Here is an 11754-nt window from a genome sequence, read left to right on the forward strand (position 1 = left end):
CCCAACGCCACCTGAGCCATCCGTCTGCCCAGCGCCACCTGAGCCATCCGTCTGCCCAGCGCCATCTGAGCCATCCGTCTGTCCCGAGCCTTCAAAGCCGCCCGTCTGTCCCGAGCCTTCAAAGCCGCCCGTCTGTCCCGAGCCTTCAAAGCCGCCCGTCTGTCCCGAGCCTTCAAAGCCGCCCGTCTGTCCCGAGCCTTCAGAGCCGCCCGTCAGTCAGGAGCCGCTAGAGCCGTCCGCCAGACAGGAGCCGCTAGAGCCGTCCGCCAGACAGGAGCCGCTAGAGCCGTCCGCCAGACAGGAGCCGCTAGAGCCGTCCGCCAGACAGGAGCCGCTAGAGCCGTCCGCCAGACAGGAGCCGCTAGAGCCGTCCGCCAGACAGGAGCCGCTAGAGCCGTCCGCCAGACAGGAGCCGCTAGAGCCTTCCGCCAGACAGGATCAGCCAGAGCCTTCCGCCAGACAGGATCAGCCAGAGCCTTCCGCCAGACAGGATCCGCCAGAGCCAGCCAGCCAGGATCCGCCAGAGCCAGCCAGCCAGGATCCGCCAGAGCCAGCCAGCCAGGATCCGCCAGAGCCAGCCAGCCAGGATCCGCCATCCAGTCCCGTGCTGCCCCTCAGTCCGGTGCTGCCCCTCAGTCCGGAGCTGCCCCTCAGTCCGGTGCTGCCCCTCAGTCCGGTGCTGCCCCTCAGTCCGGAGCTGCCCCTCAGTCCGGAGCTGCCCCTCAGTCCGGAGCTGCCCCTCAGTCCGGAGCTGCCCCTCATTCCGGTGCTGCCCCTCATTCCGGTGCTGCCCCTCAGTCCGGTGCTGCCCCTCAGTCCGGTGCTGCCCCTTAGTCCGGTGCTGCCCCTTAATCCAGTGGGGTTAATTTGGAGGGTGGCCATTTGGAGGAGGCTACCAAAGCGGGTATTGACAATGGTGGAGTGGGGGCCACGTCCCGCACCCGAGCCGCCGCCATGATGGGGCCCACCCCGGACCCTCCCTTTTCTGTGTCAGGTTTTGCGGCCGGAGTCCGCATCTTTGGGGGGGGGGGGGGGGGGGGGTACTGTCACGCCCTGGCCTTAGTTATCTTTGTTTTCTTTATTATTTTAGTTAGGTCAGGGTGTGACATGGGGAATGTATGTGTTTTTTGTAGTGTCTAGGGGTGTTGTATGTGTATGGGGCAGTGTCTAGTGTAGTTGTCTAGGTAAGTCTATGGTTGCCTGAAGGGTTCTCAATCAGAGACAGCTGTCATTCATTGTCTCTGATTGGGAGCCATATTTAAGGCAGCCATAGGCATTAGATTAATGTGGGTAATTGTCTATGTTGTACGTTTGATGCTTGTGTATGCACTTACGTCATTAGCTTCACGGTTGTTTGTTGTTTTGTTTAGTTTGTAAGTGTTTAGTTCGTGGTTCATCTTCGTCTAATAAAAGAAGATGTATTTTTCTCACGCTGCGCCTTGGTCCACTCTCTCACCTCAAGACGACCGTGACAGATATAAATGTTGAGTTGTTATTTTACCTGAAATGCACAAGGTCCTCTACTCCGACAATTAATACACACATAAAACAGTCAACCTTATTGTTTCTAGTCATCTCTCCTCCTTCCAGGTTTTTTCTTCTTTGGACTTTATATGGCGATTGGCATCTAACTTTCATAGTTACCACAACGACCGACCAAACTCCGTTCATCTTTCAATCACCCACGTGGGTATAACCAACGAGGAGATGGCACGTGGGTATCTGCTTCTATAAATCAATGAGGAGATGGGAGAGGCAGGACTTGCACCGCGTTCAGTGTCACAAATAGAACGGACTTCTATTTTAGAGCTTGGTGCTCGTTGGCGCAATAATTGAATTACATGTATGTGTACATTTATTTTGCAATGCTCGCGCACCCGACGCGAGCGGTGTGGTCAGCATATTATACCAATAGACTATTCAAAGAGGGACGCAAGCTCTTATTTGCTGAATGTTAAATACACCAGCCAATAGAACTCACAGGAAGTTTGAAAGAAGAGCGAATGCGTGATGGGAGAAGTGAAAGAGAAGTGAAAGCCGTCTGCATCTAATTCTAGTCCTATATTATGCAAGCGTGTCATTAGAATGATGAAGATAAGGACAACACAACTTATATCATTTAACACGAATAAAGCACAATAGAGAGAGAAAGCAGAGATAGGCTATAAGAGGAGGTAGGCTATAATATATATACACATATTAGGGGAAATATTATAAAAAGGTATACAGTATATGACTCCGGGCCTATTTGCATAATTAGTGGGCCATTATATTTCAAAATTGTAATCAAATTCGCTAGCCTATAATTGTAACTTTGTAGGTTGCATGTGCTGCACCAGAATTGCATGTTCCAACTTTATCATGGTTTGAATGAGATGTGTAATTCCAGTCCATATAATACAGTATAATACAGTACAGTAATACAGTTCACACTCAAAAAGATTCGCCTACTGGAGCTAGTTTCATTTATTTACCCAAGAGTGCATACAGATAGCTAGCTACATCTATGGGCTTTTATGTTTATATGTCGTGCGTAATGTGCAGTAGCCTACATTATATGATATATATATTGGATAACGGCACAATCATTTGAGCTTTTTTGGCCATGGACTCATAACATGTATTTAATGTAAAACTCATAACATGTATTTATTGTATGGCTCATCAGGCTCAGGTAACATCAGGATAGATATTTAAATCAAATCTCTAATCAAATCCAGACACATACACACACACACACACACACATACAGTACCTACATACATATAGGCCTGTTTTATATTATTTTGAATTACACCTCCAGTTTTGGCCGGAAATACCGGGTTACCCAAGAGAAAAGTGAAGAGAAAAGTGATTTATTCTCAGGATACTGGGAAAATATTGAACCCTAATACCAACTAAAGCAAGCTCTGACACGTAAAGCGCGTGGGCCTGATGGCATTCCAGCCTGGCTATTAAAAGAACATGCAGAAGATGCCGTTATCCTAGCCCTTGTCATCACACACATTGTTAACACCTCCTACTGGCAGGGGACTGTTCCTGCTGCTTGGAAGATTGCCAATGTGTGTCCCAACTCCTGTCACTGCAGAGCAAGCGAGAGCAGACTGTAGTGCACCTGGTGAAGGATAGGCACACTCTTGACCATCCACTGAATGACCTGCTCCCTCCAAAAATAAGTAACTGCACCACCAGGCTCCTGAGAAACAGCCATGAACTCTCTTGTTTAACTTCTACTTGGTCACAATCCCGGATCCGGGAGCACCCTCATCAGTAAAAAAGCTGACTAGCATAGCCTAGCATAGCGCCACAAGTAAATACTAGCATCTAAATATCATTAAATCACAAGTCCAAGACACCAGATGAAAGATACACATCTTGTGAATCCAGCCATCATTTCTGATTTTTAAAATGTTTTACAGGGAAGACACAATATGTATTTCTATTAGCTAACCACGATAGCAAAAGACACAACTTTTTTTTCCATTTTTTTTTTCCTGCATAGGTAGCTATCACAAATTCGACCAAATAAAGATATAAATAGTCACTAACCAAGAAACAACTTCATCAGATGACAGTCTGATAACATATTTATTGTATAGCATATGTTTTGTTAGAAAAATGTGCATATTTCAGGTATAAATCATAGTTTTACATTGCAGCCACCATCACAACTCTCACCAAAGCAACTAGAATAACTACAGAGACCAACGTGAATTACCTAAATACTCATCATAAAACATTTATGAAAAATACACAGCATACAGCAAATGAAAGACAAAGATCTTGTGAATCCAGCCAATATTTCAGATTCTTTAAGTGTTTTACAGCGAAAACACAATTTAGCATTATATTAGCTTACTACAATAGCCAACCACACAGCAGCATTGATTCATGCACGTTAGCGATAGCGAATAAACCAGCAAAAGATATTAATTTTTTCACTAACCTTCTCAGAACTTCATCAGATGACAGTCCTATAACATCATATTACACAATACATATATTGTTTGTTCGAAAATGTGCATATTTAGCGGCACAAATCGTGGTTATACAATGAGAATAGTAGCCAAGCTGCCAACAAAATGTCGGGAGAAATCTTGGGAGAGGCACCTAATCTAATCAATAACTAATCATAAACTTGACTAAAAAATACAGGTTGGACAGCAAATGAAAGATACATTAGTTCTTAATGCAACCGCAGTGTTAGATTTTTAAAATTAACGTTACTACGACATACAGCGTGCGTTAAAGCGAGACCGCACCGAAATTAATGGCGGAATAGGAGTTTTACATTTTTCAACAGAACAACGAATTAAACATCATAAATAGTTCTTACTTTTTGATGAGCTTCCATCAGAATCTTGGGCAAGTTGTCCTTTGTCCAGAATCATCGTTGCTCGGTTGTAGATTGCCGTCTTCAACTTAGGAATTAGCAGCAAACATTAGCTATGTGGCCCAGACGTGCCCAACTCACTATAACGCAGCACAAAGAAATATCCGAAAATCGCAATATACTGATATAAACTGATATAACTCGGTTTAAAATAACTACATTATGATGTCTTTAACACCTATATCGAATAAAATCAGAGCCGGATATATCTAAGGCCTATAACGAGAGCTTTTCAGAATGCCATCCTGAGGTCTGTCTTGCGCCATGACGAACATTGAAAAGAGTGCACCCCACGTTCCAAGACCATTTTATGGCCTCAAATCTGCCTAGCAACTCCATTCCAATTCTCACTGCTTGCTGACATCTAGGGGAAGGCGTATGCAGTGCATGTCGACCAATAGAATACATGCAAATTAATAAACTGACCCTGGAACAGATTGCCTGATTTCAGATTTCTCACTTCCTGACAGGAAGTTTGCTCCAACTTGAGTTCTGTTTTACTCACAGATATAATTCAAACGGTTTTAAAAACTAGAGAGTGTTTTCTATCCAATAGTAATAATAATATGCATATTGTACGAGCAAGAATTGAGTACGAGGCAGTTTAATTTGGGAACGAATTTTTACAAAGTGAAAACAGCACCCCCTATTGAGAAAAGCCCATACAAACCGCCTGCGAAACACCACTCAACCCACTGCTGTCAGACTGTATAATAACTCTAGCTATTAAATGGTTTTCCCCCCAATTTTTTTGTTTACTATCACATTTGAATATTTAAATATCCATCAGGAAAAATGTCCCTTGATGTTTCAAGGGTTCTGTATTCTATTTATGTCAGATATTATGCATTTTAAATGAGTGTTTTGCAATTATTAGTGATGTCAATTTTGCATTTCTTCAGTTTTATCTGTGAGCAAGAATAAATCAACTCAACCACAAAATTTCAATTATTTAAATCATGTAGTTTCAGGTAGAGATAGCTCAGAAAGCAAAGGCATTCTTTCCCTCTCGCACATTCTCTCTTCTCTCTGTCAATGAGGTCTCTGTGTCTGCTCCACACAGACCGGACAACTAAACCGGTGGGAATGGATTATGTTGTAGTTAATTACTATGTTTTCTGATTTAACTTTAGCAGTGATTACAGTTGTGAGTCAGGGATGTCCTTGTCCCATCATGTACTAGCGACTCCTGTGGTGGGCTGGGTGCAGTGCACGCTGACACGGTCACCAGGGGCACAGTGTTTTCTTCCGACACATTGGTGCAGCTGGCTTCTGGGTTAAGTGGGCATTGTGTCAAGAAGCAGTGCGGCTTGGTTGGGTTGTGTTTTGGAGAACACATGGCTCTTGACCTTCGCCTCTCCCGAGTCCGTACGGGAGTTGCAGTGACGAGAAAAGACTGTAACTATCAATTGGATACCACGAAATTGGGGAGAAAATTATGTAAAATATAAAAAAGATTCACCTTTAGCAGTGATTACAGTTGTGAGTCTTTCTGGGTATGTCTCTAAGAGCTTTGCACACCTGAATTGTACAATATTTGCACATTATTCTTTTTTTTTTTAAATTCTTCAACCTCTCAAATTGTTTATTCATCATTGCTAGAAAGCCATTTTCAAATCTTGCCAAGCCGATTTAAGTCAAACTGTAATTAGGCCACTCACAAACATTTAATTTAATCTTGGTAAGCAACTCCAGGGTATATTTGCCCTTGTGTTTTAGGTTATTGTCCTGCTGAAAGGTGAATTTGTCTCCCAGTGTCTGTTGGAAAGGAGGTTTTCCTCTAGGATTTTGCCTGTGCTTAGCGCTATTCCGTTTATTTTTATCCTAAAAAACGAGCTATCCTTGCCTATGACAAGCGTACCAATAACATGATGCAGCCACCACCATGCTTGAAAATATGAAAAGTGGTACTCAGTGTTTTGTTGGATTTTCCACTAACATAACGCTTTGTATTCAGGACGTAAAGTTAATTTCTTTGCCACATTCTTTGCAGTTTTACTTTAGCGCCTTATTGAAAACAGAATGCATGTTTTGGAATATTTTTATTCTGTACAGACTTCCTTCTTTTCACTCTAATTTAGGTTAGTGTTGTGGAGTAAGTACAATGTTGTTGATTCATCCTCAGTTTTCTCTTTTAACAGTCATTATAGTCACCATTGGCCTCATGGTGACAACCCTGAGTGGTTTCCTTCCTCTCCTGCAATTGAGTTAGAAAACCTCCCTGGTCTTTCTGGTTGAATCTGTGTTTGAAATGTACTGCTCTACTGAGGGACCTTACAGATAATTGTCTGTGTGGTGTACAGAGATGAGGTAGTCATTTAAAAAATCATGTGTAACACTATTTCCCATAGTGAGTCCATGCAACTTAGTATGTGACTTGTTAAGCACATTTTTAATTTGGCTTACCATAACAAAGGGGTTGAATACTTATTGACTGAAGACATTTCAGTTTTTCATTTTTTATTAATTTGTAAACATTTCTAAAAACATAATTTCACTTTGACATTATGGAGTTTAAAAATCAAATCTAATGAGTTGAGTACCTCCCCACACACACACCAAATTGAGATGCTGACCAACAAACACAGTAATACATTGCATATACTTCCAGTCATTTAGGGTAATAGAAAGAACCAAGGTTTAGGACTATGGCTGTGTTTAATAGTGCTTAGCGATTAACCAAAATGTAATGTTATTGACCGATGTTGGTTACATTATTTGAATTCCATTCGTTTTTTTTGTTTTCAGCTTGATGCTCAGTTTCCATAGAGATAAATCTGGTCAAGCACAAACTGTACGATGTAGTAGGGAGTTTTAGTTTCCAACAGGCCAATATTTAACCTAGTTTAAATCAGAAAACATAGTAATTAACTACAACATAATCCATTCCCACCGGTTTAGTTGTCCGGTCTGTGTGGAGCAGACACAGAGACCTCATTGACAGAGAGAAGAGAGAATGTGCGAGAGGGAAAGAATGCCTTTGCTTTCTGAGCTATCTCTACCTGAAACTACATGATTTAAATAATTGAAATTTTGTGGTTGAGTTGATTTATTCTTGCTCACAGATAAAACTGAAGAAATGCAAAATTGACATCACTAATAATTGCAAAACACTAATTTAAAATGCATAATATCTGACATAAATAGAATACAGAACCCTTGAAACATCAAGGGACATTTTTCCTGATGGATATTTAAATATTCAAATGTGATAGTAAACAAAAAAATTGGGGGGAAAACCATTTAATAGCTAGAGTTATTATACAGTCTGACAGCAGTGGGTTGAGTGGTGTTTCGCAGGCGGTTTGTATGGGCTTTTCTCAATAGGGGGTGCTGTTTTCACTTTGTAAAAATTCGTTCCCAAATTAAACTGCCTCGTACTCAATTCTTGCTCGTACAATATGCATATTATTATTACTATTGGATAGAAAACACTCTCTAGTTTCTAAAACCGTTTGAATTATATCTGTGAGTAAAACAGAACTCAAGTTGCAGCTAACTTCCTGTCAGGAAGTGAGAAATCTGAAATCGGGCACTCTGTTCCAGGGTCAGTTTATTAATTTGCATGTAATCTATGAGTCGACATGCACTGCATACGATTTCCCCTAGATGTCAGTAAGCAGTGAGAATTGGAATGGAGTTGCTAGGCAGATCTGAGGCCATAAAATGGTCTTGGAACGTGGGGTGCACTCTTTTCAACGTTCGTCATGGCGCAAGACAGACCTCAGGATGGCATTCTGAAAAGCTCTCGTTATAGGCCTTAGATATATCCGGCTCTGATTTTATTCGATATAGGTGTTAACCTGTTGGCGTGCAAGCCCGACGTCGGTACACTTATGACAACAGCCAGCTCAAAGTGCAGGGCGCGAAATTCAAAATATATATTTTTTAAATATTTAACTTTCACACATTAACAAGTCCAATACAGCATATGAAAGGTACACATCTTGTGAATCAAGCCAACATGTCCGATTTTTAAAATGTTTTACAGGGAAGACACAATATGTAAATCTATTAGCTAACCACGTTAGCAAAAGACACCACTTTTCTTACTCCATCAGTTTTTTACTCCATCAGTAGCTATCACAAATTCGACCAAATAAAGATATAAATAGCCACTAACCAAGAAACAACTTCATCAGATGACAGTCTGATAACATATTTATTGTATAGCATATGTTTTGTTAGAAAAATGTGCATATTTCAGGTATAAATCATAGTTTACATTGCAGCTACAATCAGAAATTGCACCGAAAGCAGCCATAATATTTACAGACACCAACGTCAAATACCTAATTACTCATCATAAAACATTTCTGAAAAATACATAGTGTACAGCAATTGAAAGACAGGCATCTTGTGATTCCAGACAATATTTCCGATTTATCAAGTGTTTTACAGCGAAAACACAATAGAGCGTTATATTAGCGTACCACAATAGCCAAAAACACAAGCAATTTCCCATTAGCACAAGTTAGCGATCGTAACAAACAAGTAAAAGATATATACTTTTTGACTAACCTTGATTTTCTTCATCAGATGACAGTCCTATAACATCAGGTTATACATACACTTATGTTTTGTTCGAAAATGTGCATATTTAGAGCTGAAATCAGTGGTTACACATTGTGCTAATGTAGCATCTTTTTCCCACAACGTCTAAACAGCAACGATATTTTTCTGACACGTTTTCTGACACACATATTCTGACCAAATAGCTATTCATAAACATAAGTAAAAAATACATGTTGTATAGGAAATGATAGATCCATTAGTTCTTAATGAAATCGCAGTGTTAGAATTCTAAAAAATAACTTCATTACGACATCCAGCTTCGGTATAGCTGAGTACCCCAAAGTTGGGCGCCCACGACTAATTCACATGCACGACAGATATATGAATTAGCATCATAAAATGTTTCTTACTTTTGGTGATCTTCTGTCAGAATGTTGGACAAGGTGTCCTTTGTCAAGAACAGTCGTTGTTTGGATTCAGAACGTTCATTTTCCCTCTCGATTTAGCACGCACACTTGCCAAGTGGCACGGATCTCTCCAACGTCAACAAAGTCAGAGAATGGAACACGGCAACAAAAAAAAAATCAATAATCTGATTAAACTATATTGAAAAAACATACTTTACGATGATATGGTCACATGTATCAAATAAAATCTAAACCGGAGATGTTAGTCGTCCATAACGACAGCTAAACAGAAGGCAAATCCATGTCCCCTTTCGCGCGCTCCAGAAACAGGAAATGGACGGTCACGTCATACAAAGAGCTTTAATTCCACCTCAGACCAAGATAAACACGAAATTTCTTCTCTCACCGCCTCTTGACAACCAGGGGAAGGTGTATGAAGTGTACGTAGACTCTTACGTATCATGCCCATGTATAGGCAGGAAGTTGAACAGAGCATCGATTTCTGACATTCCACTTCCTGGTCAGGAAATGTGCTGCAGAATGAGTTCTGTTTCACTCAGAGAAATAATTCAAATGGTTTTAGAAACTAGAGAGTGTTTTCTATCCAATAGTAATAATAATATGCATATTGTACGAGCAAGAATTGAGTACGAGGCCGTTTGAAATGGGCACGATTTAACTGGCTACTCAATACTGCCCCTTGCAGCCATAAGAAGTTAAAGACATCATAATGTAGTTATTTTAAACCGAGTTATATCAGTTTATATCAGTATATTGCGATTTTCGGATATTTCTTTGTGCTGCGTTATGAAGAGTTGGACACGTCTGGGCCACATAGCTAATGTTTGCTGCTAATTCCTAAGTTGAAGACGACAATCTACAACCGAGCAACGATGATTCTGGACAAAGGACCACTTGCACAAGATTCTGATGGAAGCTCATCAAAAAGTAAGAACTATTTATGATGTTAATTCGTTGTTCTGTTGAAAAATGTTACACTCCTATTCCGCCATTAATTTCGGTGCGGTCTCGCTTTAACGCACGCTGTATGTCGTAGTAACGTTAATTTTAAAAATCTAACACAGCGGTTGCATTAAGAACTAATGTATCTTTCATTTGCTGTCCAACCTGTATTTTTTAGTCAAGTTTATGATTAGTTATTGATTAGATTAGGTGCCTCTCCCAAGATTTCTCCCGACATTTTGTTGGCAGCTTGGCTACTATTCTCATTGTATAACCACGATTTGTGCCGCTAAATATGCACATTTTCGAACAAACAATATATGTATTGTGTAATATGATGTTATAGGACTGTCATCTGATGAAGTTTTGAGAAGGTTAGTGAAAAAATTAATATCTTTTGCTGGTTTATTCGCTATCGCTAACGTGCATGAATCAATGCTGCTGTGTGGTTGGCTATTGTAGTAAGCTAATATAATGCTAAATTGTGTTTTCGCTGTAAAACACTTAAAGAATCTGAAATATTGGCTGGATTCACAAGATCTTTGTCTTTCATTTGCTGTACGCTGTGTATTTTTCATAAATGTTTTATGATGAGTATTTAGGTAATTCACGTTGCTCTCTGTAGTTATTCTAGTTGCTTTGGTGAGAGTTGCGATGGTGGCTGCAATGTAAAACTATGATTTATACCTGAAATATGCACATTTTTCGAACAAAACATATGCTATACAATAAATATGTTATCAGACTGTCATCTGATGAAGTTGTTTCTTGGTTAGTGACTATTTATATCTTTATTTGGTCGAATTTGTGATAGCTACATATGCAGGAAAAAAATGGTGGGGAAAAAAAGTTGTGTCTTTTGCTATGGTGGTTAGCTAATAGAAATACATATTGTGTCTTCCCTGTAAAACATTTTAAAAATCAGAAATGATGGCTGGATTCACAAGATGTGTATCTTTCATTTGGTGTCTTGGACTTGTGATTTCATGAACATTTTATTATATGATATCCCTGTGGCTTTAGGCTAGGCTATGCTAGTCAGCTTTTTTGATGGGAGGATCCCGGATCCGGGTTTGTGACTCGTTAGAGGTTTTAAGCTAAAAGTAATGCACCCATGTTATTCACAAAGTGGAACATTGAATCTGGTTGAGGATACATCACCAATATACTAACCAACCAATGGGAACATTTCAATGACATCAATTCACTGTGTATCATCAACATGGGGCGGCAGGGTAGCCTAGTGGTTAGAGCGTTGGGCTAGTAACCGAAAGGTTGCAAGTTCAAATCCCCGAGCTGACAAGGTACAAATCTGTCGTTCTGCCCCTGAACAAGGCAGTTAACCCACTGTTCCTAGGCCGTCATTGAAAATAAGAGTTTGTTCTTAACTGACTTGCCTAGTTAAATAAAGGTTAAATGTAAGTCGCTCTGGATAAGAGCGTCTGCTAAATGACTTAAATATAAAATATAAATATA

This window comes from Salvelinus namaycush, chromosome 28 (assembly GCF_016432855.1).
Source record: "Salvelinus namaycush isolate Seneca chromosome 28, SaNama_1.0, whole genome shotgun sequence".
In the NCBI taxonomy this organism is placed as follows: Eukaryota; Metazoa; Chordata; class Actinopteri; order Salmoniformes; family Salmonidae; genus Salvelinus; species Salvelinus namaycush.